Raw genomic sequence first — 8,819 nt, forward strand, 5'->3', positions numbered from 1 at the left:
CACAAACTGTCCACTAATTTTTACAACTGAAGTCCTAAATATCCCTTTCAGTTCATAGATTTCACATAGTTTGTTTGCTTACACTGTTATTCATAAAAATAGTGGAGATGTATAAGAGATGCAGCATCCCAGTGGTCAAACATGGAAGTGTGCCTTGACCTTAAATTGCTCATCATTATGACCATATTTATCCAAATCCAAGACGACCTTGAATTTAAGACAACCCTCCAAAAACAGATTCTATACAGAGAACATTGATCATTGTTATAATTGTCTCTCTACAAAATCTTAATGTTGGAAGACCTTAAAATTTGTTACCTACCACCGTTAGTGGGGAAAGCAGTGATAGGGAGGCACTGGAAAGACAGAGGGGGGAAGGCAGTAGGGGAGACACTGTGGGCCAAGTAATGGGGGAGACAGGTTGGGGGACAAGCAGACTTGTCCCCTGTCCCCCGCCACTGCCTGCCCCCTTGTGCCTGTCCCCCTCTCACCTTTGCCCCTCAGTCTTGGCCCACTTCCCTCTTACTCCCCACCCCCATCTCCCCAGGCTCCTAACAGTCTCAGCAGATGCTGCCACCACTGCTACTGAACCAGTCTGGGGGCATGCCGTGTCCCAGGCTGGAGCAGGGATGCAGCCTGTCAGCCGGGGAACAGAGGTAAGTGAAAGGGACAGGGAAAGAGACAGGCAGGGAAGAGATGGGGGGGGAGGGGCTAAAATCACCTGTCTTGACCCCAGGTCAGAGCCAGAGCTGCAGCAGCCTCCTGTCCCCCAGTGCCTCATACTTGATTTCAGGATGAAGGCCCTTTTTATACATCTTGAAATTGAGTAAATATGGCATTTTCTAATTTTATAATTACACTTTCATAACTTAATTCAGTATATACTATGTAGCCAAAGATACTGTCTTTCTAATTTAGGTGGTAAGGTGATGGGGTAAACACTATATTTTTATGATTTTGTACAGCATGAAGCACAGCAATTATTCCAATAATACTTAAAAAAAAAAAAAACAAAACCTAATAAAAATAGTTCTATGGCATGAAAGAAAATGTCATATACCTAGCCGTAGGTTCACCTTAAGTGTAAGTTATTTGTGAATTAGTTAAAAAAAATTAATGACTAGTGACTAATCTGTCATTTAGTCACTGCTGTGGGGGTCTTAGCAAATGGTATTTTCTCAGTTGTGAAATCCAAGTTGAAAAATCTTAAATAAATAGAATTCTAAATATTCCTTTCATAAGCAAGTTAAAGCACAATCAACATTACCGATTTATTACAATAAAGCACTAGACATTGATAACTGTCAACGGAAACTGATATAGTGTGCATTTGCCTTTTTTTAAAGTTTGTGTACCTAGATTTACCATCTTTGTAAACTTGTCTTGCAGGTTCTTCATTTTAATAAAGCTACAGAAACTGATGGCATGTCTGAAGCAGCCAGATCTTCTCATGGGAGACCCAAGAAAAGGAAAGTGGAACACAAGATCTCAAGGAAATAAAATCTTCTATATTGATAAGGAGTTGAACCCTAGCATGTATTTGTATCCAGCTACTGTTTGTTTGTTTCGTTTCTACATTTCTCTCCTTCTCCCCACCCCCACCCCCAAAATAAAAGGGGGGCAAGGGGGAGAAAGAGACAGAAGATGACTTGCCTAGCTATTTTCTTGTCCAAAGAACTCAGACACTGAAATCTTCAAAAGCAGGAAGATGTACAGTTAAGCAAGCAGACAGTCTTTAGGCTCACTATTGGTCCTGACCTCACTAGCTAGAATAACAGTTGACAGTTATCTATTCCTCCAATAATTATTGCAACAAAAACTCTGCTTTTCCTGTCCTCTGGCTTTGGGAGGGTCAGTCAATGGAAAGATAGAGTTGTTCATCTTAAGGATGTTTTAGGAAATGTAAGGCTAGCTCCTGAACTTCCTCAACAGGCGAGTTCCAAGATTAAGCCTGGTCTGTCAACACAGGCCTGCAGAATTTTATTAAGGAAATTAAGTTTTTCATTTCCTCCTTCTAATTCTCCTATCCTGCTCCATATTTCACAGTCCCCTGGTAGTGGAACCTAGTACTATCTTCTGAGGGAAGCCCCGACACAGGATATTCATTAGAGAAGGTGATCTCCACTCCTAGAGCTATGATCCCTGTATTCATGGTCTTTCTCCAATTGAAAAACTGGCTCAGACACACTTCAGACTCCAGGCCCCGAGCTTACTGATGTTGTAGCTCAGGCTTGTCCAACATACAGCCCGCGGGCTGCCATGCGGCTCGCCAAGCCATTTTATCTGGCCCGCAGCAGCAGGCTGCTTTATCTGGCGGCGTGGAGCTGGTGGCGGCGCAGAGTGTGGAGCCAGCAGCGGTGGTGCAGAGTACGGAGCGCAACGGTGGCGTGGAGCTCAGAGCTGCAGTGGTGGGGCCACGGCAAGGCGGTCAGGGCCGGCCCAAGGGCCCCAGCCAGCAGCAAGGGGAGGGGAGCTGCTCACCCCCGTGGGGCCTGGGGGAGCGGCCCCACGCAGGAGGCCAAGCAGCGGCCGCTGGCACTGTCGGCCCATGCCTGCCTCCTCACCCGCCCGCTTCAAGCCAGTCCCGCTGCCCTGCCCCACAGCAAGGCAGCGCCTGCTCCCCCGGCCAGTCTCCCCCCGGGCCCTGTGGCACCCAGCCACCCGCGCATGAGGCCCCGAGGGGGCTGCTTCTCATGTGCTGCTGGGGACGGGAGGAGGCCAGCCAGGTCTGCACCAGCCAGAAGAGGCGGCGGAGCTGTGTGCTGCTCAGGGACGAGCCTGCACCGGTCAGTCCTGAGTGGCACACGGCTCCACCACCGCTTCTGCTGGCCGATGCAGACCTGGCCGGCTTCCTCCCATCCCCAGCAGCACATGGGAAGCCGGCTTCAGCTGCATGCTGCTTTTCCTGGCCAATGCCGACCCGATTCTGCCCAGGCGGGTCCTGCAGCACCATGTCAACCCAGGCATGGCACCAGCAGGCCAGGTGGGCCCCAGGTTAACCCCAGGCCCCACGGCTTCTCCAGCACCAGGTCAACCTGGTTGTAGCCAAGCGGCTCCTTCAGCACCAGGTCAACCCGGAAATGCATGCCATGTCAACCAGCACCATGTCAACCCCTGCAACTTCATTGATGTCAAAGGTCACGTGACATCACTTCCTGATATGATATCACTTCCTGTGACATCTTTGAATATGGCTTGCTGGCCCACAGGGTGATAAAACGTTTGTGATCCGGCCCCACATTCAAAAAGGTTGGACACCCCTGCTGTAGCTGCTTCGCAGCTGAGCTGTAAAGATTTTTGTAGTAAAGGGAAAAATGACTGGTCTCACTAGACAATGAAAACAATTAACTTAACTATGCTCACTGTGATGCAAATGCTACTCAACAAACAGGAAAGGAAGGAACTTACCACCACCCTATATTAATTCTCTCTGCTATACAAGTAGACTTGGCAGAATTTGATATTTATTTTTTTAACAATTTCAATGGCATAAATATTGATTTTTTTAATTTATTTATTTTAGTTCCAAGCATGTATTTTTATTTTCATCCATTTAAATTAAGTTAACGAACACAAACACCTTCTACCTCTAGGATAGCACTCACATGCACACGCAAAAAACACAACACACCAACACAAAGGTCAAGAAAACAACAGAACACGTACCCTTCTTAATTGGATTCTTTCTTTCCACATACTAGTCTCACTGCTGCTTTACCTCTTTTTATAATCTCTCCCCAGTTCTCTGCAGCTGAGTTGTCCCACTCAGGCAGCAAGAACTTCCTTTGTCCACAGCAATGGCTTCTAGCCTGGTTTGAATGATCCATAAACCCTTTGGGTAGGTTTAAGATTTAAGTAGCCTATTATCTCCCACCAACCCCGTTCATGGCACCTGTGAACAAGCAGCTAACTAACTGCTTAACTGAGAGTCATTAGGCTGCCTGCTGCTTTCCTCTTTAAAGAAACCAGATCTCTATGCTGTGGCATGTGGCTCCCTTTTGTTCTTCCTCTCTCTTTTTGATTATTGATGGTGGAAATATTTTTTCATTGGTCTGTGGGGGTGAGATGGAATTGATGTTTTTCAAAGTGTACCAATAAAACATCAAATCCTGCCATACATATATACATGAATATACATTATATAGCTTAGAAATATATGAAGTATATATTTTGTGTGCGTGTACAAGTTATAAGGAGCTATGTAGGGTATAAAATTTTCTAATAAAAGTCTGAATTCCAAGTTAACAGTCTCCCTTTTGAAGGAACCTGAGCCGAGTGAAGCTGAAGAAGTCCATGCTGGGTTCAGAGCACTGATAACTGCAATCAACAAATCCAACAAAAACTATAAACTGAATACTGCTAACAGAGTGTATTATGAAGAATAATTTGCTCTGTGTAAATTGAACACTTTTTTTTATTAAGTTGAAAAGAAATTGTTTTGCTAGTGCATGTGGCAACAGTTCTGATTATTAACAGACCTCACTTTCAGCACTGTATTCGCCCTGATAAATGCCATTCACTTAAAAGCAAAGTGGAAAACGAAGTTTAACAAAGACATAGCTCAGAAACCCTTCAGGATAAGCAAGGTATGTTCCAGTGTCCTTGTTAATGAACAGCAAGAGCATAGTAGTCTTTCACTACACTCTGGTAACTAGACACGTTATCTAAAGTAAATTATAGTGACAACGTTATTTCTACTCCATCAACCATTGACTAAGCAAAGGTTTAATAACTGGGTTAACTTTAGGTGGTGTTGGCTAGCTGCCAGAATACTAGAAAATTTTTACAAACATGCTAAGCTCTCTTTCTGGAAAGATTAAACAGTTCATTTGACTGTGGTTATTATTTTCAAGAGTACCTAAGTGACACAAGTCTAAAATGCAAAAGTGACCCATTAGGTACTTAGGGACAGATATTTAAGCCAACCCTTGGGTGCCTAAACTTTAGTGACAGTCAAGGCTGATGTTTAAAAAACAAACAAACCACACTTTACCAAAAAAAGCAACGTGTTACTTCAACCAGGCTCTACAGCATCTGTATAGATTGATCACTTCAGCCAGACTTTTTAGTGCTTTTAGCTAAAGCTGATTTAATCTGATATTAGATAAAAGTCCCAAAAAAGCCCCATTAAAGCACCCAATCTTTACAGATATTGCAGAAACAAACTGAAGTAATGCATTGCCACTTCTGGGCATATACAGGGCTCATTGTGGGGAAAGGGCCTAGTTTAAAGTAAAGTGCTATTTATTTTTTTAACATTGACAAAGATTCTTGGGCTTCTCAGTGTCTGGGCCACTTTTGACAACAATATTTTGGCTCTTCTAAGTACCTGCATATTCACTTTGGAAAATTATTTTCCACCTGCAGGGTCATTTCCTAGCCTAAACATTATGCTGTGTCCTCTCGCAGCAGGCTCTGGGTTTTGGATTTTTACGGGGCTTTCCCCCTTTTCCTTGTTCTAAGAAGCTAGTCAGGGGCACAGAGAGATATCTTCAGCACATAACAACAATACTTGATTATATTTATTGTTTATTTATTTGCACTAACTGGTGCATGGAGAAACTGTTGTACAAGGAGGTATTGACTTAGGAGGGTTTCAAAATGGTACTTGAAATAGGGTAAAAGTAGGATCTTCAGTTCAGCAGAGATGGGTGCAATGTGCAGAGCCAAGTGGATGGATAGATGATAGAAATTTGAACCATTCTAGGATTTGAAAGCTTGCATGAGAATCCTACAAAAAGGATTGTTTGGTATAACGTTTGCTGTTTACTGCTTTGGATTTTACTATTTTAAGTTTTTGGGTTCCTTTACATACAAAGGAAGGGAATAGTGAAGAACTTCATGAAACCCCTGCAAACCCAACATTTCATTGTACCCTTTGCCCAGCACTGCTTTGTACTTGGAACTAAGTGATTTTCCTCTGTTCATACAATATTTCAAACACTGAGTTGTTACTGATAAGGCATCATCAATACATGTGGAGTCCACTTAGTTGCTGCTGATAAGCTACAGGAGAATCAGCCAAAGCCAAAATGGCCCTCTCTGCTAGGGAATCAAAAATGACCTCTCCCACTTACCCCTCCCCAACAACCTTTGTTTCCTTGTCCATAGGAGTTCCCCGCCATCTGAACTGTCAGAAAGCTGTAGTCCACACCCACTCCATACCTAGAAATTCCCCTAGCTAAATCTTCTTCAGCTGTATATGATATACTGGGTGCATCTATGCAAGATGCTAGCTGCACAGTAACCTAATAACACTGGGCAGTAGTGTGCTGGGCAAAACCTGTGCTAATATATTACTAAGCAGTAGTATTAGGCTACTGTGCAGTTAGTGTCTGTAAAAACCCATGAGCTGGCACTACTGCTAATAGCACCAGTTACTGTGTATTGATTTAGTACTTGATTATCCAAGTACTAAACTTAATGCACAGTAACTGCAGTGCATTAATGAAAGTGTAGACACACCCACTGAGGAGGAAATGGAGGTCAGTCCAAGTCACAAGAAAAATGGATCCTAGGGGGCAAGGAGAGGGGGTGGAAACAGGACAAATATTAGTCAAAAAAATAACCCTGAAAAAAGCAGGCAATCAAATTTGATACTTAAAATCTTTTAAACTTTTGCTCTTAGCTTACCTGAAATTAGTCATTTTTACTGATAACACATACATTTCAAGGAAAGTAACAGTAATATGCATCTTTCACAGACCAGGACTAAACCGGTACAGATGATGTTTATGAGAGATTTATTTCAGGTATTCTTAAAGGAAGAAATGAATTTCAAAATCATTGAGCTCCCATACATAAAAAAAGGAACTCATCATGTTCATCTTGCTACCAGATGACATCAGTGACAATACCACTGGCTTGGAACTAGTAAGACCATAGATATATTAAGGTAGAAGCCAGGATTTATTCATGGTAGGAAATACTCTGTCTTAGCTTAGCAGTCTCCTCTACATCAGGATGTGTGGTTATGGGTATCTTTATAAAAGGGATATTAAGCTGAGATATGTAATTTTAGTTAGTAATGGAACAACCTAAGTGATATCACAAGGTATTACATATTGTTATTTATACAGTGCCCAAGAGTAAAAAGTATTTTCCAGAACAGATAGAAACTTTTCTTGCATCCAAAAGACATCTTGATGTAATTGCAGTTGTAATGCAAAGAAAAAGATGAACCAAAAAGGGGAGGAAAGGCAAAGTTTGCAGCAAAAGGATACATTGCTTTGAAATGTACTCAGAGGTGTGTCCCCCTCCATTCATATTTCTTGTTTATTATATTAATAGGAGGTAATCTTGTGCAGAAAAAAAGAATGTCCCATTATCTGTTGAAATAACAGCAGATAAGGAATTGCTCTATCAATCCAGCTCTGCAAGGTCCAATGTAACCTTACCTGTTATTGAACTAATTGGGAGCAAACATCACTGAGTAGTTTGTGGGGGTAATAATGCGTTTGTAGCACTTTTCTGATTGTGGGTGGTAGCTGTGGTATATCTTATGCTTTTTATGACAAGTCTGAGTCTAGTTATCTAATTCACTTTTTTCTTTTTTTGACTAAATGTAGCTAGAAAGGGAATTGACATATGAGAAATTAGGTGAATGGACCAGCCTAGACAAGATGATGACAGAGCAAATAGATATGTATCTGTCCAAGATCAAGTTGGACAAGAACTATGATCTCGGTGATATTTTGAGGAATATGAGGATGTCAGATGCCTTTAGCCAGAGTGAAGCAGATTTCAGAAGAAGGTCAGAAAGAAAAAATCTATTTTTATCTAAGGTTATTCACCAATCTGTAGTTGAGATAAATGAAGAAGGCACTGTAGCATCACATGGATCTGCAGTTATTCCTGGGTTTGTAGCACCATCTATGCCTATACAAGTTATGACAGATCACCCTTTCCCCTTCTTCATCAGGCATAACAAAACCAAAAGCAACCTCTTCTTTGGAAAATTCTGCTCCCCCTAGAAGGCTAACAAATAGCTTTGTGCTAACAAATAGCATCAGAAGTTCACTTTGCAGCTGGAAAATACCTGGCTACCCAACTATTGCCTTAATTATAATCTTACTCATAGACCTGTCCAAGCGCCCACTGCTGAGGAACAATTCCTCCTGAGCTCCTCTGTTGTTCTGAGGAGACCTCCTACCATACCTTCTGGAAGAGTGCAGTATACTCTGGCCTTGCATCAGGCCAACTCTCCTGGCCAGTGTTTGGGAAAGAAATCACATCTTGGTCCTTCTCTGCTCACCTGTTCATACAGTCGGTTAGAAATTGGTGAGCTCCCAGGTCATAATCTCACTCCCATGCTTGGAGCCAAGATGTGATCACTCTAAGCCAATCATGCTAAGTTATCTTAATAAAGGTCTTAATGGCTGCAACTATACTGAAGGGACACAAAATTTAACCTGCATCTAGCACTTGAAATTAGCTCTCCTAGTGCCTCTAAATAGAGGGTGATTGCATATTGTACGTCAAGTGCGCAGCTTGTTGCTTTAACAGGTTTTAATATAACTTTAACCACAATATATAGTCAGCACGTACTTTGGGATTATGTCCTCTTGCCTGAAAAATAAACACTGGACCCCTTGGAGGTTTGCTGCATGTACCATGTGTATTCATAAGTACTGAAAGAGTTAGTAAAACAGGAATAAAAATGCTTACAAGGAAGCTGACATGGAGCCAGATGTTTTTGACTTCATGGCAGTGTGGTTTTGCCATAGGAAATCTTATCACACAGAACACAGAGGGCGCTTCCTGAAAAGTGTGCACATGAGGTTTGTGGCACCTCAAAGCAGTTTGAGGTACCACAAACT

The 8,819-nt window shown here is 42.4% G+C and overlaps 1 pseudogene; it reads left to right on the top strand.

Moving 5' to 3' along the window:
• Positions 1–603: 603 nt before the first annotated feature.
• Positions 604–8,053, top strand: LOC102574558 (heterochromatin-associated protein MENT-like; annotated as a pseudogene).
• The last annotated feature ends 766 nt before the right edge of the window (positions 8,054–8,819 follow it).

This window comes from Alligator mississippiensis, chromosome 3, assembly GCF_030867095.1.
Source record: "Alligator mississippiensis isolate rAllMis1 chromosome 3, rAllMis1, whole genome shotgun sequence".
Classification (NCBI taxonomy): domain Eukaryota; kingdom Metazoa; phylum Chordata; order Crocodylia; family Alligatoridae; genus Alligator; species Alligator mississippiensis.